The sequence below is a fragment of the Ambystoma mexicanum genome, chromosome 5q (assembly GCF_040938575.1).
Source record: "Ambystoma mexicanum isolate Mex_15411 chromosome 5q, UKY_AmexF1_1, whole genome shotgun sequence".
Lineage (NCBI taxonomy): Eukaryota > Metazoa > Chordata > Amphibia > Caudata > Ambystomatidae > Ambystoma > Ambystoma mexicanum.
Window position 1 is genome coordinate 1,077,490,421 of NC_090933.1, and position 22,457 is coordinate 1,077,512,877.

At 51.9% G+C, this 22,457-nt stretch overlaps 1 protein-coding gene across 1 annotated transcript in view; it reads right to left on the reverse strand.

Annotated features, from left to right (window-relative positions):
• The window catches only part of ATAD2 (ATPase family AAA domain containing 2), a 750,324-nt gene that overhangs the window by 466,253 nt on the left and 261,614 nt on the right, over positions 1-22,457 (reverse strand). The window lies entirely within an intron of this gene.

Here is a 22,457-nt window from a genome sequence, read left to right on the forward strand (position 1 = left end):
TCGAAACAATGAAGGCCTGCTGGATAACAGCAAATAAGGGCTTTGCCAGTATAGTTTAACTAAGCAATGATGGCCGTCATCCAACAAGTTCTAGGTCTTTAGGAGGATGCTCGTCTTAACAGGGGTCTTTGCTCAAACGACAATCTCTCGACTGGCTGCACAAGTCACCCTTTTGAACCAATATTTGAGTTGGAGTTGCACCTGAGCTGATCTGCACCATTCTAACTGGTACGGGCTGTCCAGCAACAGATTATGGTGTGGATTTGGTCGGGGACCAGACAGTCCCAGCCCCCAAATCAAGCCACGAACACATCCAAGATCACCAAAGGGCTGACAAAAATCACATGGCACAGACCTTTTAGAGCAAACAGTACTCTAAATGGCACTGAGCAGTAGAATGTAAAGTGCACAAGACAATTAAATCAACCAAAAAAACGAAAATTGTCAAAGTAATTACTGACACCAGTCCGCCCTGGACAAACCATGCAAGTAACCATAAAGTTACAAATAAAGGTACACAAATTGTCTCTACCGTACTTCACAACAAGGTAATATGTGCAGGCAATAAACAGAATTTTACAATGGAGACCAGAGTCCTCCTGCACGATAGTCGTAAGGACTGATCAGTGACACCAAAACAGAGGAGCAGGTGAAGTAAAAAAGCCTTCATAGAGGGAAAGCAACACAAATCTTTCCCAACACCGGGACAGGAACACCCGAGTGCAACAGACAAAACCCAGCCTGGAACCAGAGGAATGTATTCGGTACCCAAATGAAAATGGGCTGGAGTTCCACCATCCAGAACTAAAGGAGACACCTAGCACCCACCCCAAGACTATTGAGTACCTGTGGGGCAGCAATCAAATCTGGAACTGGCAAGAGACTCCAGAGGAATGGGGGAGAATGAGAAATACTACACCCCTCACCCCTGTTCCCTACCCCCACCCCGACCCGACCCTGTTCACCTTCACACAGCGTTAGGACAGTTTTTCTGATGTACAACTAAGGGCTTAGTAAAACCATTGAAGTGAGACAGTACAAGACTCCACGCTTAGTATAAGGCTATACCATCTGAGTATATGGTAGTGTAGACAGAGTAGCCTGGCTTATTTTAGGAGTAAGCAAGGGCTGTAGAATCAGTACAAAGAAATTGTACAACACGTATGGTCCAAAGAAACACATACACACTATGTATTGTAAACATAAAGGGTTTATTTAAATACAAGTAAGCCCAGAGAAATCTTGGGGGACATAAGTACCATCACAGATCATATAAACTCATTTATAAAAACACAACGCTTGAAGGTAAACCAACCAAAGCATAAAACCTTCACAATACTTAAAAGTATTTCTAGGGAAGTCTGTCCTTATCATACACATTTAGTATAGGCCACACCTATTCCTGGGGAGTAAACGCCATTAGTTACTTTTAGATTACTTTCTGTAGAACCTGTCAGTTATGCAGGGACACTTGGCATAGAAATCACATAATCAACCAACCCTGTTAGCAGGATACTTTGCTGAATAGTGGAACACACATTCGAGGAACAGTATATACCTATAACTACTTTTGGCGATAACAGTTATTCTAGTCGAGTAAAACCTTTTTGGTGTAATATACAATTACAGTTGCTTTTCAGCTCAGTGGAGAACGGGATAAGCAAGAACTCTTACACTAATTTAGGATTGCACCAGGCAGACAAGTTCATCTACACCGAAAGAACACTTAAGAATGGCACACAGCTATTCTAGGCAGGTAAAACCTAATGTTGTAATATAATATTGCAGTTGCTTTTCAGATAACTGGAACACAGGCTGAGGTAAGCAATATCTCCAACTTATTTTAGGATGGCACACGGCTAACTCAAGGCAAGTAAAACCTATATACTTTTTAAAGGAGCTATTAGCAACCTAAAGGTATGAACAGACCGAAGACTGTTTCAGCATCTGTATAAAACAGACCATGGAACGCAAAACCCAATGTTACACTTTAAGAATGACTCAGTTATTCTAGGTAGGTAAAACCTAAGAAAGACATTATAAAACAGGCTATACAGCAATTTAGGGGAAGACCCAGTTGGGAAACTTCTACACCTATTCTCTTAAAGAAATAGTTGGTGAACCCACCAGCATTACTTTTGTGAAAGAGGCACAACCAATTCACAGGTGAGTAAATTAACTGTATATATACACACACTTTTCTGAATGGTACAACACACACTCAAAATAAGAACCTTTGTAACTGCTCACTTCGAGTTACAGTTACCAACTAACTTTCACAAGTATGTACTTATCAAACACAAGTTACTCTTTTCAAGACAGAATCCTTTCCTATTCTATTGCATAAGTTCACTCTGAAGTAGGAGAGGGATCCCAGTGGTCTAGGTGCCAGCTGTAGGTAGGGTCAGATAGGCTTCCGCTGCAGGCAAGTCAGAGTTCCTGTGGAAGACTGATCGAACAAGTAAGTAGTTCACTTTAAAGTTAGTTAGGGTCCAGGGACTTCAGAGAAGACACTAGGAGAATTCCAGCAGTGGGTCTGGGGGAAGTGAATGAGCGGATCCCCAATCACAGAAAAAACAAAGCCTTTACAGAAATCACATAGGCATAAGGTAAGTAGATACCCCAGCCAACACAGTACACCTCAGCACGGAATGTCTTTGGCAGCAGGGATCACAGGAGAATGGTCCAGGCAAGAATTTTCCTGCGACTGGATGCAGCGCTGTGGTGTTGGCGCCCTTTTCATGAGCCAGAAGACTGAATCTCACTGGTCCGATTCTCGTCGTTTGCTAGGTCCATCACACTGATGTGGGAACTTTTAGGACTCAAATCGTCTCTATGGAGATTAAGCAGTATGCCAAAGTTTCAGCTCGATTCGGAATTCAGAAGACCGTGACCCGCACAATGGATTGAGGTTCCATGATATTAGCGTATTGCAGCCCCGCAAAGTCGCAGCATGATGTTGGATGGCTCAAAATGGAGGTCTTCTCGAGTCTAGTGGCTTTCACTAGGTTCTGGGTTGGGGGTGTCTGTTTCGGGATGCCCAGGTCGATAGGAAGGAAGGATCACAGCAGGGTCCAGTTAAACAGCAGGCTCTCCGGTAGCTGGAAATCACTATGGCCTTCGTTTCTTCATATTCTTCCGTTTCAGCTTCAGTGGTCGACTTGTCAGCAGCTTCAAGGTATTTATCAGGAACTACAGCACAGCATCTGCATTCTCTCCCTGCATTTTAAAGCAAGGGGTGGTCTGGCTGTCCAATTAGGAGAGCCAGTTCCCCACTGGGAGTTTGTACCTTTCAGGTAAGGTGAAAGACAAAAGGACTGCCGAGTTTTGCACTCCTCCCTCGCTTCCTGCCTTTCCAGACACTCTGAAGGCTGGGCGGGGAATCTAAAGGATTCCCACCAAAGACAAAAATTCCACTGAGGTGGTTGTGGCGTAGAATGGCAGGGGAAGACACCAGAAACAACAAGCACACAGAAAATAGCAAAAAAAGAATCAGCCCACCATTTTGGAAAAATGGTGTCCCTTCTGTGCATTACCGAGGCTGAATTAACAGCCTGCAGGTAATAAACTAAAAAGTCAAAAGTAGTTACACTGCCACCAGCCATTCAAGGAAACTTGTAATTTTAACAAAACGTTACCAGCTAACTAAGAAAGGGGATTACAATGCATCACCCGCCAGCACTCCAAATACGTTGGTGTGTGCTGGCTCACTATATAAAATGTAAAGGGGGGTGAAAATCCCTCTTTACTACTTGGGAACTGTAGTTCACCGAAGTACATGAAAGAAATTAACAGGGGAGCCCATGGGGGCAACCCAGGCCAAGACCAAAAGTTATAGGGAACTAATACTTCAACGATACACTATGGAGACATAAAACGAGTAAAAGACTAGGTGAGAGGGGAAAATAATTCCCCTTAACCTAGGGACAAGGTAAAACGAAGTTCAAATAAAAAGGTCTGTGGTTGACACAAGTCAGGAAGATTTATCATCGATATGAAAATCTTACCCAACAGCAGGCAAGGTAAGTAAAGCAGAAGAACAATTTACTCTTACCTGGTAACGTTCTTTTGATGGGATGGTCCGAGGACGTATTCCATATCTATGACAGTAATCACCACAGCTTTGCTGCTTCGGAAAAATTTTCGGCGCCTGCGTCGATGACGACGATGCGCCGTCCCCGAGGACCTCCTCCAACGGCTGACGTCACCCGATGTGATAAGTAGGACGCACGACGCCCGTAACCTCAGTTGTAGTTTTTTCCCCAGAACGTGTGACACCAGTCTTCTGCCAGTCAGACACACAAGGCCTTGTGGAAACGTAAGCTGCAATCGCATAAGAAATTCTGCAGCGGGGAAGTTAGGGAGGGAGGGAGCGATATGGAATATGTCGTCGGACCATCCCATCGAAAGAACGTTACCAGGTAAGAGAGTAACTTGTTCTTCGAGGGGGTTGGGTACTCCGATATATTCCATATCTTTGACAGACCCCTAAAGCAGTACCAAAGCAAGGAGGTGGGAAAAGAATTTAGAACACAAATTTAGCATAATTGCGGAATAAAGGACTGCCTTGCCAAAGGCCAGATCCTGTCCTCGGATGGAATCGAGGGAGTACTGACGTACAAAAGTATTTACAGAAGCCCAGGTGGCTGCATTACAGATGTTACGAATAGGAACACCCCTCTGTAGGGCAGTAGATGCAGCCAGACCCCTGGTAGAATGGACCAGCAAGCCAGCCGGTGGGTCCTTACCCGCCAAGCGGTAACACTCAGATAGCCAAAATAATCCAACGAGGCAGTCTGTTTCGTCACAGCTTGTCCCAAACGCTTTCCAGCGTAACCAATGAAGAGTTGATCATCCACTCTGACCCAGGGCATGCGTAAAATATAAAAGCTCAACGCTCTCCTAGGATCAAGCCCATGGAGCCTCTCCTCTTCCTTACCAGGATGAGGAGGGTAGAATGCCGGAAAAACAACCTTCTGGCCCAAATGAAATTCCGAAACCACCTTCGGAAGAAAGGAAGGACGAACTCGAAGGACAACCCTGTCCTTATGAAATACAGTGAAGGGTGGCTTAACTGAAAGTGCCTGTAAGGAACAAGTCACTTACCTGTAACTGTTGTTCTCCAGCATGGGTCTGGCATGGATTCACATGCTCATGAATATTCCCCGTCGTCCGGCTGGGAATCCTCGGTAAAGAAAAAACCAGTATCAGTTTGGTTACTACTACGAAAGACAGATCAGAAACTAATCACTGATCTCTGCGTCATACTGACCACAGCCAATGACTGCCCTCTACCTAAGCCCCGCCTCTGGCAGCCATCTTCAGATTTGGTAGCACGTGAAGTGGCAGTATGACCAAGTGAAGAGCCGCAGAGGGGTAGGCGGGAGGGTTCGCATGTGAATCCATGCCAGACCCATGCTGGAGAACAACAGTTACAGGTAAGTAACTTGTTCCTTCTCCAGCATGGGGTCTGGCATGGATTCACATGCTCATGAATAAAGAATACATACCAGTACACACATGCACAACCACGGGAGGTGGCAAAGGCTCAACATTAAGCATCACATCAAACTCAACATTAAGCAAATCTTACCTCACCAGGCTCACCTTAGGCGAACAGGTTGCGCAGCACTGCTTGGCCGACCCTGGACTCCTCCCTGGAATCCCGATCGACGCAGTAGAATTTCGTGAAGGTGTGCGTCGACCTCCACGTAGCAGCCCTGCAGATGTCCAGCAAGGGCACACCAGATAGGAACGCCGTGGTAGCTGCGATCGCTCTGGTGGAATGGGCTCTCGGACGGCCAGGCAGGGGTCGGTTTGCCAACCGATGACAGTACATGATGCAGCCGGAGAGCCATCTGGAAATGGAAGCCTTCGAGAAAGCTTTCCCCTGATTGACAGGTCCAAAGTTCACAAAGAGTTGTGACGTCTTCTGAAAACCCTTCGTGCGGTCCACGTAGAACTTCAGCGCTCTAGCCACATCCAGCGAGTGCAAAGTCCTCTCAGCCGGCGACAAAGGCGACGGGAAGAAAACAGGCAACACCAAGGGTTCGTTGAGGTGGAAGACCGACGGCACCTTGGGCATGAAGGAGGGGTGCGTCCTGAGCACTACCCTCGTGTCGTGAAAAGTCAAGTACGGGGCCTTGCAGGAAAGGGCCTGGATCTCTCCCACCCGTCGTGCGGAGGTGATGGCCACAAGAAACGCTGTTTTCCATGACAAGAACTTCAACGGAGCCGAGTGCAGAGGCTCCAACGGAGGTCCCATGAGCTTGGTCAGCACCACGTTGAGCTCCCACGCCGGGGCCGGAGCCTTCACCGGCGGAAACGATCTGAACAGTCCCTTCATGAACTCTTTCACCAGACGATGAGACCACAAGGACGTCCGCCCCGTGGTTCTGGTGTATCAGGAGATCGCAGCAAGATGAATCTTGATGGACGCGTGCGCCAGTCCAGCTTTGGCCAGCGTCAGTAGGTACAGCAGTAGTTGGGGAGCCGTAATCCGCAGAGGGTTAATCTTCTGTGCGTGGCACCAGACAGAGAACCTCTTCCATTTGTGTCCGTAGCATTTAAGAGTTGAGGATGCCCTGGCCTTTGCAAAAACCTCTCTGCAGTCGGCCGGTATGTCGTATCCTCCAAACTCTAACGCTGCAGGAGCCAGGCCTGAAAGTTCAGCGACTTCAGGTCGTGATGGAGGATGGCGCCTCCTTCCCTGGAGAGCAGATCCGCGTCCACTGGCAGCTTGATTGACGGGGACGCTGACAAGTCCAGAATGTCCGGGAACCATATCTGCCTCAGCCATGCAGGTACGACGAGGATCATCCTGCACCGTGACCTCTTGCGCTGGTTGATGAGCCGGATCAGCAATGGCAATGGAGGGAACGTGTATAGAAACAGGCCCTCCCAGGGGAACGAGAAAGCATCGCCCATGCTCCTCGGCTGGGGAAACCTGCTGGCGAACCTCAGGCACTTGGAGTTCGTCGCCGTCGCGAACAGATCGATCTGGGGTGTGCCCCACCGTCGGAAGAGGCGGTCCACTAGATCCTGTCGTAGTTCCCACTCGTGGCACGAGCGCAGCTCCCTGCTGAGTGAGTCGGCGATGGTGTTTTTTATCCCTGCCCGATGAAACGGCACCAGAAACATCCTTTGGGCGACGGCCCAATGCCACAGATCCTGCGCCTCCCTGGACAGGGCTGGGGACCTGGTTCCGCCCTGTTTCTTGATGTAGAACATGGTGGTGGTGTTGTCGGTGAAGATCCTCACCACCTTGCCCTTGAGGGACGGAAGGAAGGACCTGAGGGCCCAAAACACTGCACGGAGCTCCAGGACGTTGATATGGAGGGACTTCTCCGTCGGGAGCCAAAGGCCTCTCGCTGTAACGCTCACCTGATTCCCGCAGAGGCGCCGGTCTTGACTGGGTGAATGCCGTATCTTCAAAGGTGATGTGTAACACACGGTTGGCTCTTTGGGCTGGACCTCTGTGCACTGTATGTCTGACTCGAAGAGTAAGATGTCTGCAGATAGAAAATATGGGATTAATGAACTGGGGTTATTGGGTGCCTCTCTCCTCTTCCCTTTCTCTTCTCCTGTAGAACCCCAAAGGTTAACGCCCTCACCTTAGGTAAGTGAACGCCGAGCTCTCCATCTGCCTCGGGGCAGGGTGCCGTAACCAGTTTCTTCACTGGATAAGGGTGCAGGCCTCTTGACCTCAGAGGACTGCTTTCCGTCGTTAACTGCACGAACGGTAAGTTCTGGGCACTTCAAATGTCTTAAAAGTCTTTTGTAATGATATCTCTTGTTTTGCAGGGTTCCGGCGATGGTGGATGGCGGGCTGATGAGAGTTGAGGATCGAACCCGCGTGAGGAATAGAAGCGCCTGGAAGCACGTAAGTAACCGCTTGTAGCCTGCTTCACGATGCGCACTAACTGTCCCTTTTATCTTGCAGGTACAAGCTCAGAGCTTTAGAGAAGCTAAAGGGTGCTGGAATACCCACTGGATTCGGCGTGGGAAGGAGTAATGGCACGTGAGTAATAAAGTTGCCCAATGTCTTTAAACGCACCTTCTTTTGTCTTTCAGATGCGGGATGCAGCGCCGAAGGCCTCCGGAGCGTGCGAAGAGCTGGTAAGCTTTTGTCTTTCAGATGCCGGAATGCAGTGCGAAGACCTCCGGAGCATGCGAAGAGTAGGTAAGCCTTTTCAGAATGCAGCGCGAGGCGTTGGTGACAGCCGATGGACCAGGTAAGAGATGCGCTGCCACTGAAGACCGTAGTGCTAACCTGTTCTTTCTTTGTCTTTACAGGTGCTGCTGAAGACTGGATTCCAGGATGGTAAGCCTTTGTTCCCTTAGGCCCAGGATCAGAAGCAGAAGACACGATGAGCGTTCTGCTGCAGAGAATGCAGAATAACACAAAGCAAGATTCATCCATCGGGTGTGGTTTAAATAGCCTCCTGTAGTGCTTAGGTGTATCCTTCCACAGCCACGCCTAGGTAAGAAAAGAGTTCCTGCTTTCCAGAAGAGTTCGTGTTCTGAACCTAGGGAGTGGCTCCTGCCCCACCAAACAGGAAAAGTAGTCCCACACAGAAGAGGATCAGGGGTTCAACTGGCAGGTAAGTAAGCAGCATGGTATGCTGCAGGTAAGTCCACCCAAGCATTACGAGCCCGGTGCTTCCAGCGCTGGGACTGGGCATCTTTATGAGCCTGGTGCCACTGGCGCCAGGACAGGGTCCAAAAGGTCCCAATTGGGACTGGCTGGCACTCGGAACCGGGGTTATGGGTCTGCTTCCAAGGGAGTCGGGCAAGTCCTGATCTTTTGGAAGCAGAGATCATGACACTCGCGTGCAGATTTTCGGTGTGCGCTCCCCACCCTTCCAGGGAGGAATCCGTGGTCACTGTCTCCTGGTGGCCGGGGGTCTGGAAGTCCATGCCCGCCGTCAGATGTGCGCGGGTGCCCCACCACCGGATCGCTCGTCGGAAACTCTCGTCGAGTGTGATCCTCTCCTCGAAGCTGCGTGTCTGGATCCAGCGCGCGTCCAGGAACTCCTGCAACGGGCGCATCTGGAGCCTGCACAGGGGGATGAGGTAAATGCAAGAAGACATCATTCCGAGGAGGGACTTGATGGACCTCACTCTGGCCGCGTCCGCAACCAGCATCCGCTGCACCTTGCCCAGAATGGCCCTCGTCCTTTCCTCCGACGGAGAGGCCAGAAGCGACACTGTCGAGCTTCGCTCCCAGAAACAGTGCGTCTTGCGCGGGCACCAGGTGGGACTTGGCGTAGTTTATGGAGAATCCCAGGTCCGTGAGAAGTTGGACTGTCCTTGCTGTGTGCTCCACGACGAGCTCCCTCGTCTTGGCTCGGATGAGCCAGTCGTCCAGGTAGGGGTAGACATGGATCCCCTCTGGGCACAGCTGTGCCGCCACCGGTGCGAGGCACTTGGTGAACACCCTGGGTGCCCATCTTAGTCCGAAGGGAAGGGCTCTGAACTGATAGTGACGCCCTTGGACCACGAACCTGAGAAACTTTCGGTGTCCCTTTAGGATGGGAATATGGAAGTAGGCATCCTCCAAATCCAACGACGACAGGAAATCGCCCTCCTCCAGCTGACCCAGGACGTGTTGGAGGGTGACCATCCGGAACTTCTGTGCCTTGATGAATTTGTTCAGTCGTCGTAGGTCCAGGATGGGACGCCATCCTCCCGTCTTCTTCTTCACGAGGAAGTATCTTGAGTAAACTCCGGAGCCCCGAAGCCTCTTTGGGACGAGCCCGATGGCGCCCATCCTGAGCATCGCCTTTACCTCCAAGAGACGTTGAGGGACGTGATGTTCTTTCCTGGCCACAGGGGGGACGCGCGTGCACCTTTTTTGAAACTCGAGCGCGTGACCCTAGGCTAGGGCATCCAGCACCCAACGGTCGGTGGATATGGACTCCCACATTGTGACGAAGCTCGCCAGCCGGCCTCCCACCGGGGTGCTTCGGTGGGGGCCCGACCCCACGGCCGGTTCAGTCCTGCTTCGACGAGGCTTTGCCGCCTTGACCTCCTTGGCAACGACGGCGGGGTCCGCCTGACTTGCCTCGTCCCCTGTAAGCTTCCTGCGACGACGAACGGGCCGCTTGACGGTAGGTGGAATATAGGCCGCCGGAACCTTTGGAGGCACCCGGTTTGCCTCTGCCGCTCCGAAAGGGCGGCCGCCGTTGCTGGAAAACCCCAAGAGCCCGGGCCGTCTCCGTGTCTGCTTTGATGGCTTGAAGGGAATCGCCCACTGTTTTCATCGAACGGCATGTCCAAGACTGCACGTCTTGACGGAAGTCAGTAGCCTTGAGCCATCCGCGCCGCCTAAGGCACACGCTGTTGCCCAACTGGCGAAATCCAGTGTCAGCGATGTCCATCGCAATCGTAATGGCGTGGTCCGACGCCACCTCTCCTTCCTGCAAGATCTCTAGGGCATCCGCCCTCTTGTCATCCGGTAGGAAGTCCAGCAGGGGGGCCAGTTTGTACCACAGCTCCCTGTCGTAGCGGGCTACGATAGCCAAGGCGATGGCCGCCTTAATCGTCGTCGCTGAAGACGAGATGACCCTGCGTCCCATCGTATCCAATTTCTTTCCCTCGCCGTCGGGCGGGGAAGTCGACGTAGAGGCCGCACACCCCCCTGCTTTCTTCCTGGCTGCCGCGGAGACGACTTCTCGTACCAATCCCTTCTAGCCGGCGTCGTGGATGGGTTCTTGTGGAGGGCGAGGCCCTCATCCCAAATATCGTCCAGTAGAGGCACGGAGAGGACCGTCTTCCTCTTGGCCTCGCACCGTTGATAAAGGAAACCTTCCTTCCTTCCTTCTTCTCCTCCGGGCAGAGCTGGAAGAGCTTGGATGCCCTGGCGATCATGGAGTGAAACGATCCAATCTCGTCGGACGGGGAAGCCCGGGTGGGAGGGGACGACGGCAGATCCTCGTCGTAAACCTCGTCGTCCGTACCCGTTGCGGCCGTGTCAGTCCCCGTATCATCACCACGAGTCGTGGACGGGGAGGAGGGCTGAACAGGGCGCGATGGCTGAAAAGGAGGTGGAGGATGAATCCTTCTCTTAGGGGGAGGGCTCCCAGAAGGGCCTGGCTCCGGGTCCCCCGTCTGGAGCGGTTCCTCCACTGGTGGTAACGGCAGTCTCGTCCTTATCTCCGAGTATAAGGACTGTATAGCCAACAAAATGTCCACCGAGTTGTCTTGCGGCGCTGGTTGAAGGGAGTCCGACGGGAGGTCAAGGGCCCCATCGGCACCTTCGACGTTATCGTCGTCTCCTACGTCGGGATCCCTCCCGACGGGCTGGTGGTCTTACACGCCAACGCCGTGGCTTAAGACCTCGATCAGCTCTTCCTCAGAGGTTAAGGCCGAATCCACGACGACCTCCTGCCCCCCCCCCCCCATTTTCTTCTCGAGGTTTCACGGGGGTCCTGTCGATGGGCATAAAAGAGGACTCCCTCCGCGGTGGCAGGGAGACTGAGCCCCGAGGTCGCCACCACTGGTGTAGCCTCCACAGGCTGAGCAAGGGCCGCCGCGACTGTCTCGATAGAGGCCTTGGCTGGGTGGATTAAGGCTTTCACCACCTTAGGTGCGCTCACCGCCTTCTCCTTGGGGGTGGGGGGACACTGCCTCGCTCTCCCTCCGATGGGGCCTTCGAGCTCGACCGGGGCCTCTCCAGGAGCTTTGCCGGGTGCTCGGCCTTCCTCTTACCCGAACCAGGGCGTTGGCTCGTGGTTGATTGTGCCGGGGAGGAACGGCCCTGCCTGGCGCCCGTAGAGCCCGACCGTTCGGCGCTCCCGGTGCCAGCGGACTCGCAGTGCTTGGCCTTGTGTTGGACCCCCGTCGCCGGGGCGTCCTCAAAGGTCTTAGAAAACTGCTCGGATTTCTTCTTCTTCTCGCCCGACGGGCTCTTCCATTCCAGCCAGTTGGCGAGACGTTGATGGCGGTCCTTCATGGTCCGCTCCGACATATTGCCGCAAAACGCACAGTCCTTCTCCACGTGCGTCTTGTCCTCATGTAGGCAGTAAAGACAAAAGGAGTGTTCGTCCTCCTTAAAGACATTCTGAAGCTGGCATCCATGGCAGACCCTGAACAGCTTTCCGGGCGTCGAGCTTCCCTTCTCCTGGGCCATGTCCGAGATGGGCCTGAGAAACTTCTGGAGTCCTCCAAAAGCGTGGCTCGATGAAATCTTCACCCTTGAGGGGCGCAGACGAATCCGACACGGGTCCCCGTTGATCGGAAGAATCGGTGGAGCTTGAGGCTCTTTTTGACCGAAAAAAAATCGAAGTTTTTGAGAAAAAAACGGGAAAAAATAGCACTAACGCTCGAGAACAATAGCACGAGGATCCCAACACTTGAACGTGCGGTAAAAATCTGAAGATGGCTGCCAGAGGCGGGGCTTAGGTAGAGGGCAGTCATTGGCTGTGGTCAGTATGACGCAGAGATCAGTGATTGGTTACTACTATGAAAGACAGATCAGAAACGAAACTGATACTGGTTTTTTCTTTACCGAGGATTCCCAGCCTGACGACGGGGAATATTCATGAGCATGTGAATCCATGCCAGACCCCATGCTGGAGAACTCACTCACTCTGCGAGCGGAAGTGAACGCAACTAAAAATACAGTTTTCAGAGTTAACAGTCTCAAAGGGCAAGAATGCAAAGGCTCAAACAGAGCACCCATAAGAAACAGAACAAGGTTCAAATCCCAACCGGGCACCAGAAAAGGTGACTGAGGGAACACATTAGTGAGCCCTTTCAAAAACTGAGAAATTAAAGGAATCTTAAAATAGGAACATTCTTCAAACGAGCGCTTAAATATGGACAGCGCCGCCAGGTAACCTTTAATGGTACCCACTTGCAAGCCCCTGTGGGCCAAAGAAAGCAAAAAAGACAGAACCATGGGAATGTCACAATCAAAAGGATCCACATTCTTAACTCTGCACCAGTCGCAGAATTTACGCCAACGGCAACGGTACAGAGACTTTGTTGCCGGCCGTTTGGCCGAGAGCAACACCTCCAACACGTCTTCAGGGAGGTCCCAATCCTTATACCTCAACCTTTCACAAACCAAGCGTGAAGGTTGGGGGATCTGACCTCTGGATGGAGAACCTCACACCCCCCCTCCCGTGAGAGCAGATCGTCTCGGTAGGGAAGACGACATGGAGGGCAGATGGCAAGTCGAGAAGGTCCGGGTACCACGTCCTCTGGGCCCACGCCAGAGCAATGAGGATCATCCGGGAATCGAACCTCCGCAACCTCCGCAGTACTTGCGGGATGACGGGGACTGGAGGAAATGCGTACAGCAGTGGGAATGACCACTCCACCACGAATGCGTCTCCTAAGCCTCCTTTTGGAGGAAATTCCCACGAGCAGAACTTTTCGCACTTCCGGTTGACACTGGAGGCGAAGAGATCCACTTGAGGGGTCCCCCAAAGGGCGAAGATCTCCAGGAGAATCTCCTGAGCCAGCTCCCACTCGTGAGAGATCATGCTCTGCCTGCTCAGAACGTCCGCCGTCTCGTTGTCGTCTCCGGCCAGATGAACAGCCAAGATCAAAACTTCCTGCTGGATGGCCCAGAACTTTAACTGCATCGCCTCCCTGCACAGAGGAAGTGAGCCTGCCCCCCCCCCCCTTTTTGTTGAGGTAGTGCATGGCCACCGTGTTGTCCGTTAGGATCAGGACACTCTTTCCTCGCACAGTCGGCAGAAAAGCCTTCAGGGCTAGCCTGACGGCCCTCAGCTCCAACAAATCGATTTGGAGTCTGGACTCAGACCAAGACCAACAACCGCTGACTTAACTCGTTGGCATGAGCTCCCCATCCCGTGAGGGATGTGTCCGTCACGATCGTCACCTCAGGCAAGGGAAGCCAAAACAGAGCCCCCTTCATCAAGTTGCCTTCGACGGCCCACCACAGAAGGTCCTGGGCGACCGAGGGCGGCACCTGAACAGGGTCCGACATCCTGCCGGAAGATTGCGACCACTGCATCTTGAGTGCCCTCTGCAAAGATCTCATCCGCAGAAGAGCCTCTGGCACCAGAAGAATGCAGGATGCCATGAGGCCGAGCAACCTCAAGAACTCCAACGCCGGGAGCGTCTGGGCAAGTTGAAACTTGTGCACCATCTGCTGAATGTGAAGAGCCCTCACCTGGGGAGGAAAACACAGCCCTAGGGATGTGTCGAGCACTGCTCCGATGCACTGGAGCCGCTGTGCTGGCATCAATTGGGACTTCTTTAAATTGAGGGAGAAGCCCAGCTTGTGAAGGGAGTGGCAGGTGACGGACAGATGATCCAGGACTTTCTCAGGAGAGTTCCCCTGATCAACCAATCGTCCAGGAAGGGGTAGACGTGAATCCCCCTTTCCTGAGATGCGCTGCCACCACCACCATGAGCTTGGTGAAAACCCTCAGGGCGGAGGTCAATCCGAACCGCATGACCCGAAACAAAGTGCGAGTCGCCAACCGCGAACCTCAGGTAATTCTTGTGCTTGGGATGGATGGGCACATGGAAGTAAGCGTCCTTGAGGTCGAGACACACCACCCAGTCTTGAAGCTGCAGGGCCTGGAGGACTGAGTAACCATCTTGAACTTGTCCTTCCTGAGGAGTTTGTTCAAACCGCGCAAGTCCATGATGGGTCTCAATCCCCTGTCTTTCTTCGAAATCAAAAAATAAGGGGAATACCATCCCTTGTTCCTCTCCGCTACAGGCACCAGTTCTATGGCGCCTTTCTCCAGCAGGGCTTGAATTTCCTGCACAAGGAGCGGATCCGGACTCTTCAAAGAGAGGTTCCCAGGTGGATTGTCGCGAGGCCTCTGCCGAAAGGGAAGACAGTAGACGTGGGTTATGATCTCCAGAACCCACACATCTGAAGTAATGGCACGCAAATCTACAAGATGCTGCGCCAGCCATCCCCCAAACGGTGAACCATGGGACATGGCCTCATGACTGAGTGGTAGCGGCTGTGGCGTTGCCCGAGGGCAAAGAGGCAACTGCCCAAGCGGCCTTGGCACGTCGAGTACCCTGTTTTCCACCTCTGGTACTCCTACGGTGGCCTCTTTGACTGACAGCTCCTCTCGCTTTACTGAAGGACGAGTAATAACGAAAGGAACCTCCCCTCCATTGCGGTCCCCTAGGACGAAAAGGCGGAGGTTGCCGAACTGCAGCGCCCAACGACTTCGCTGCAGCTTTGGAGGTCTGCAACCCCTCAAGGCTCTCGTCAGCACTGCTGCCAAAAAGATGCTCACCGTCAAAGGGCATGTTGAGGAGCCGGGACTGCACATCAGGAGCGAACCCCGACTTCCGCAACCACGCAAACCTGCGTATTACGGTGCTCGCCACCATGGACCGGCTGACACAATCTGCCATGTCCAAACCCAACTGAACAGCCTCACACATGGCATCCTTGCCATCCTGCACCATAGCAAGGAAACCGTCCCCTTCGGGACTATGTTCAGCCGCTAATGCAACACAGTTCCACAAAGTGTGTGTGAAACGAGACAAGGCACATACAGAGTTGGCCGCCTGAAGCACCATACCCCCTGAAGAAAACTTTCTTCGCCCAGCCATCAAAACGGTTGTCGTCCCTATCCGGAAGGATGCTAGGTTACGACACCTGCTTTGCCGGGGCTGTAGCCGCCGGAGTGGGGTGCCTGGACAAGTAGCAGGGGTCACTATTGGCTGGACGGTATTTTCGCGACAAAGACTTGCCCACTGCCAGAGCAGTCCAAGCCGCCGCCACCCTTCTCTGCAGAGCCATATGAAACGGCAGTACCGGGTCAGTGGGGGGACCAAGATAGAGGATGTCCGTGAGATCATCCTGAACAAACTCCCTGGGGGAGCCTACCATCCCAAGTACTCGGTGACCCGAGACATAAGGCGCCGGTACGAAGAATCGGCACGAGTGCCAGGCTCAGGCCTACAAAACTCCACCTCCGGAGAGGTGTCCAGTCCACTGGCATGCAGTGACTGCCTCAGGTCATCAAATTGGCTATGGCCCGAGAGAAGCTCATCTGGCACCGGAACCAAGCCCTCATCAGAGCCCTAATCACCCTCTGAAATATACTCCAGGCGGTGAGAGGAAGACACCTGGGGACCAAAGCTATGCCTGACCTTAGCCAGAGCCTTTCTAGGAGCTTCCCCGTGCTTCGAAAGGCGCCGAACGAATCGGCGTCGACATCAGCCGCAGCGCCGGCGTCGACACAGGCCTCGAAGCCAGAGCTCAGAGCGTGTCCTTCGACGACCTAGGCGCCGACGACCCCCTCGGAGGCGGAGCCTCGAGAGAGACCGTCGACGACCACAGCGCCACAGGCGTCGCCGTCTTCCTCGAAGACTGCACAGGATCACGCGGTCTCGAGCGTCGAGGACCGGGACCTGGAACGGGAATGGCGAGAATGGTTACCCTTGTCCGAGCGGGACCTCTCCCGCGAACTGTGCCGACCACCCGAGCCTGAAGGCGTGCGAGCGGTGTCTTGACCGATCACGACCGACCCCACTCGGAGGCGCGGACGGACCGGTGCCCTGCGATTCGAGAATCTCTAACATCTGCTTCCCGAAGGAAGCCCATTCCCCCGGTGTCGCTTGCATGGTGGGATAAGCGACCCGCCGACGGTGGGAGTCCTCGGAAGAGGACGGGGAAGGCGACCGATGCCGGCGCTTCCGGGAATGCCTCGAAGAGGCAGAGGAGTGGCGAGACCGACTCCTGGAAGGAGACCCACTGGACCTCCGACGATGCGAAGAGTTGCCTCTCAAATCATCCATCGAAAGCCCCGCAGACCTCGACTTCCGGGGGTTAGACACCCTACCTACCGACAACTTCTTGCGCTCCCGCAAGGCCTTGGCTGTGAGCGTCTGGCAGTCGACAGTCGTCCGTGTCGTGGGCCTCCCCGAGGCAGGCGTCGTGCGAGTCCATTACCGACATCTTGGACCCACAGTCCCACCATTTCTTGAAGCCCGGACGCTGGGGTTGAAGACGAGTTAGACATCGTCACGAACAGGCTTTTTCACAAAACCGAACAGGTTCAAAGAACCGAGAAGATTACTACAGAAACTCCAAAGAGTCGAGGCGTACTGAGATTCCGAAGCGAACACGTTCGCGGAAAAAACGGAACTGAGGCTATGGGCGTCGAGCGTCCTACTTATCACATCGGGTGACGTCGGCGGAGGTCCTCGGGGACGGCGCATAGACGTCATCGATGCAGGACGCCGAAAAATTTTCCAAAGCAGCACAGCTGTGGTGATTACTGTCAAAGATATGGAATACGTCGGAGGACCCAATCCTGTCGAAGGCTTTACTTACAAAAATCAGGAACGGGGTCAAAACAAGCAAAAAGGAAAGGTGTCCCATAGAAGTCTATATGAGGAAAGAAGCAAAAAGAAATCTTTCCCAGCACTTCCCTATAATAAGGAGTACATACATTTTTTCAGTACGTCTTGTGTCCTCCATGGGGCGACTATTGGGACCAACGGTACCTCACCACTAGCCTTCTCCCTCTCCCCATAGGAACTCCATACTTGTGTGATACAGGCCTATATTAAAAGGTGGGCTACATAATACCAAGCAGGTAAGTCTTGTGTAGTCCTCACCAGTTGGACTGACTACACCAATTCTTACCCAACAGCCTACACGTACTTTCACCGTCCTTTACCAGAGGGAAATGAGAGGACCGTCAAGTAAGATTTTCATAAATGTGAACAATCTTCCTGTACTGTGTCAACCCCAGAACCTTTGAATTGTATTTGATAATTATTTTACCTTGTCTCTAGGAGTGCGAATCTTTTCCCTCTCTTAGTCTTTTGCTCGTTTTATGGGTGACCTTTATGGCTTTCCATAGTGTGTGTTTGGATTAATAGTTCCTTATAACTTCTGGGTTTAAGCTGGGTTGCCCCTTTGGGATTCCCTTTGTAATTTCTCTTCTTATATCTTGAGTGAACTACAGTTCCTAAGAGGTAAAGTGGTATTCACATCCCCTTTACATAAGGAAGGGTGTGCTGGCTCACTACATAAAATGTAGAGTGCTGGGGAGATGCAATGTATCCCCTTTCTTACTTACCTGGTAACTTTTATTACAATTGCAAGTTAACTTTAATGGCTTGTGGCAGTTTAACTACTTTTATGACTTTTAGTCATTACTCACAGACTGTCGAAACAGCTGCAGTAATGCACAGGAGGGCCACCATTCTGCTAGAACGGTGGGCTCCTCCTTTCGCCATTTCTGGTTTGCTCGTTTGAGGTCTTTTCTGCCACTCTAGGCGGGAACGATCTTGGTAGAAGTTATATCTCCAGCGGGAATCCTTTGTATTCCCTGCAGAGGGTGCGAAGTGTCTCAGAAGGTGGAGGAGTCCAAAACTTTTGTCATTCACCTTGCCTGAAAGGAACCAGTTACCACTGGGGGGCTGGCTCTCCTACTGGACAGCGAGACTGCCCATTTCTGTAAACTGGAGGAGGAATTGCAGGCGTTGTGCTGTAGTTCCTGATAAATACTCTGAAACTCAAAGCTGCTGGAAAGTCGACCAATGGAACCAAATCCAAAGAGGAAGACGAAGCAACTGGAGCCTGATGTAACCCTTCCTTCCAAGCGACTTGGGGCTCCCGAATGCGCAGACTCCTATCCAGAGGCCGGTGGGCTGCAAAACGCCAATACCAGCGGACCTTGAACGCGAGTGCAGTGCATGGTCTTACAAAAGTCCAAATCCTGCTGAAAGTTTGGTGGACTCCTGATGGACCTCCAGAGACAATTTGAAGCGCTGAAGTCCCCTCGCCAGAGTGCAGGACCAAGAGACTGAAGAGAATCCAACTGGCGATAGTCATCCTTCATATTGTTCCTGTAAAAAGACTAAATCCACAGAGCCATTAGGAACCGTGAAGAATCCTTTGCTGGAAGCCTCCTCTGGCAACTGCTGCATCAAGCTCCGATCCAGTGTCCATTTCTTCAGTCTCCAGACCAAGAATGCAGGGACCGGGTGCTGTGCTGCTGCATCCTGAAGACATCTACCCAGAAGATCTTTTTGCCTAAGGTACTGTGTGGGCTTGGGTTATGCTTGCCTGAAGTCTGGTGTGCATCCTGTGAGGCTGAGGGAGAGATTTGTGTGGTTGGTAGTCTGGCCATACCATTCCCCTAGGTCTAACGCTGGAACGTAAGGAGCCTTCTGTGAAATCCCTGAACACTTAACAGAATCTAAAGCCAATAGTTACTTGTTGAATGTTAGGGAGAATTATCAGTTTAGTGCTAAATTCCTCCCACCTTAGAGACCCCCCCAGCTCTTTTGATGAACTATGGGACTTTGTACCAATTCTGTTTTCTGTCTGTTTCTTTTGGTTGTGGAGTCTGAAACTCCATAGGCATCATCTTTTATATTGTGTCACACAGCACCTTCAGTGCAGTGGCACTGGGAAGTCTTCCAGATTTCTCCAAGATGTAAATACCTTCTCTTGGATAAACTACTGTTTCGAAGAGCAGGAAAGTGAAATTGACTTTACTTGCATTTGTAACTTTCTAGACCCAGCACACACTGTCTTACAATAGGGTGCTGGAGGGGTTACTTAGTATCCCCTTTCTCTAGTTTCTCATGCAACATTTTTATGTTACCCTTTCCTCGAATGGCTGGTGGCAGTGGTTTACTTTAACTACCGTCATGTGCTTTTACCGCATGCTGTGTTCGCAGCTGCAGTAAAGCACCCAAGGGTGCCATTTTTCTGCCCCGGTCTACTTTTTTCGCCATTTCTTTGTGGACAGGTCCTTCTTGACATTTACTCTGCGTGCCAAACCAGGTTTGGTCCCTTTGCTCGTTTCCTCTTTGACGGGATTCACGAGTGAAGCCCGCCTCTGGCTCCAGGATGTCAGGCGGGGGCAGCAAGCAACGGAGGTGCCTGAAACTCCCTGTGCTTAATCTCCAAGGAGACAGGAATGCACTCTTAGGTGATTGGCCGGCTGGCTGTCCGGCAAGAACAGCCACCCTGCTGGGTGACTGAGAGCTAGGCTGGAATTAATGGGAGAAACCTGCATAAAAGGTGAGACTTTTTGGCTTGGAAGGCAGAGTCTACCACTGGACGAAGGAATCCGAAGAACTTGGAAGAGACGTCTGCTGCAATTCCTGGACCATTGGTTTGCCCGGTGAAGCCCTGCTGCTGTGCTGAAGCTCCGATTTCACCTCAACTAGAGAAGCCCTGCAAGGACGACTTCTCCTCTTGAGTTGGTGGGACCAATCAACTCCAAAGTGAACTCGTCTGGACATCCTCTCGGAGCTGGCGGTACTTCCACTGCTGCTGCTGTTTGAACCGAAGTGCCGGGGAGAGGAACACCAGATTGGAGTGCATCACTTTAAGTCAGACCCCGAGCTTGTGGAAGATCCTCCGGACTCCCAGTAAGCAGGACTGACCAAGCCTGAGCCACATCAAAAGAGTGCTGGTCCCCAGATGCGAGGAAAGTCCAGACTGGTATCCGAGAGTCCGCAGTGGTGCCATTTGCTGAGACGCGAGTAGCTGGTGCCGCTGAATAGAAGTTTGTCCTTTTCTGCCACTGACCGTCCTATTTCAGTGAAGGAGTCCCCAGACCCAGAAGTCCTACCTCTTGTCCCCACGACTGAGGGTCAGGAACAACAAGATCTACAGAGCTGCACAAGACAGAAGCCAGCTGGAACCATTTCTTCTAACCAAAGGTACTGTAAAGTCCAAGAACTTACCTCTTATTGTAGCCTTACTTAATCTCAGTTGAGACTGGTCTTGGTTGCTTCTGTAGAGTTGCTTACATCTTTAACTCACAAGCCTAAACGGCTCGTGGCCCTACATTGATTCTACTTTTTCTACAAAGACTTCTAAAACATTGTGCAAGACTTTTATTCACCTACAAGAAGTGCTTCAGCTAACTTAGACTTTTGCCCAATTAACCTTGGCCTGGCCTGGCTCCCTGAACAACCCTTCTGTCCTCTGACATTGTGTTTTACCTTTCCTTCGAGGAAGGTTAACTTACTCTGCATTGGGGGTCCAAAAGTACTTTACAGCTTCAGAATAATTGTGTGATCTCTATATTAATGTCCACAGTGTCCTAGCTATTTAAGTCACCCGAGGGTGTAGGAAGTGTGTGTGTGTGTGTGTGTGTGTGCCACCCCAAATGGGTATTTGCTGATTTAGAGAAACTAAGTGTATTTTGGGGTGTATTTGTGTGTTACCATTATGTTGCCCCTTGTGAAGGCCTATTCAAACTGACTGTTAAATAGATTAATGGTTTAATCAAGAAACCTTGCATGAAAGTGTTTATTTGGATACTTGTCACTGCGAATCTCTGTGCAACCCCCCTACTGCTCACATTGACCCCTCTTGAGATAAGCCTGGCTGCTCAGCCACACTACCAACCTGTGTAGTACAGACTTATACCAAAGGTTGGGTTCCTATTGCCAGGAGGACAAGGTTGTTGTAGTCCACCCAAAAGGGTACTGCTCCAAATCTTGCCTAACATGGTACTTCACGGTTTCAGTGATTAGCATACAGCGCTGTGGCAGATCTTGGATACCGGTTGGACTCTTTGCTCCCTCAGACCTGCATTCTGGTGAGGGGACTCTGGATCTGGAGGTCCTGCTTCGGGGTGGTCCTTACGAGCCCCCTGGAGCCTCTAGTTGGATTCGTTCCACGGCAGACGTTGCACTCAACTACAGACACTCTACCCCCTGGCATTGGGTTCTTACAGCAACAAAGAAGCAGAGCCAGTCGGGGATGGTGGACCAGTGGAGTTCGTCTCGGGGGTTAGTTGGTCCCACGAACCCAAGGGGAGAAGTCGTTCCGTCCAGAGCTTCTCTGTCGAGGTGAAAAAGGAGTTCAGCACAGCAGCAGGGCTTCACGGGGCGATTCAAAGGTCCAGGAGGTTGTAGCAAGCTTTGTTCACGGTTTCGTCGAGTGTTTCTCCCAGTGGTCGACTCTACCTTTAGTCCCAAAACCCTCGCCTTTTAAGCAGGTTTCTTCCATTCATGCACAGCCTAGGCTGTCAATAACTCAGCAGGATGAAAGTCCAGAAAGGAAGGACAGCCAGCCGTTCAGGACTGGCTGTAGTCATAAACTCCTAGAGACAAAGGACAGGGGAGTTTCGGGAACCTCCCTCACATCCAATCTTTCCAGGCACAGTGGAGCCAGAGGCAGGTTTCAGGACTGAAGCCCGTCAAAGGCAAAACAAAGGGCTCAAACTAGGCTTGGCGCGCAGAGTAAAACCCAAGAAAGACCTCACAAACAGAAAACCAGGGCCCTTTTGACAGAAATGGTCACCCATGGGTGCTGTACTGCAGCCGAGGATTCAGCGTGCGGTAGAAAAGCACAATGATAGGATAATTAAACCACTGCCACCAGCCATTTAAAGTAGTGAGGGTAACATAGAAAATGTTACAAGAGAATGTAGGATAAGAGACTACTAGGTAAACACCCCCCCCCCCCGAGAACGCCACATAAAATGGGGTGTGCTGGACATACAAAGAGA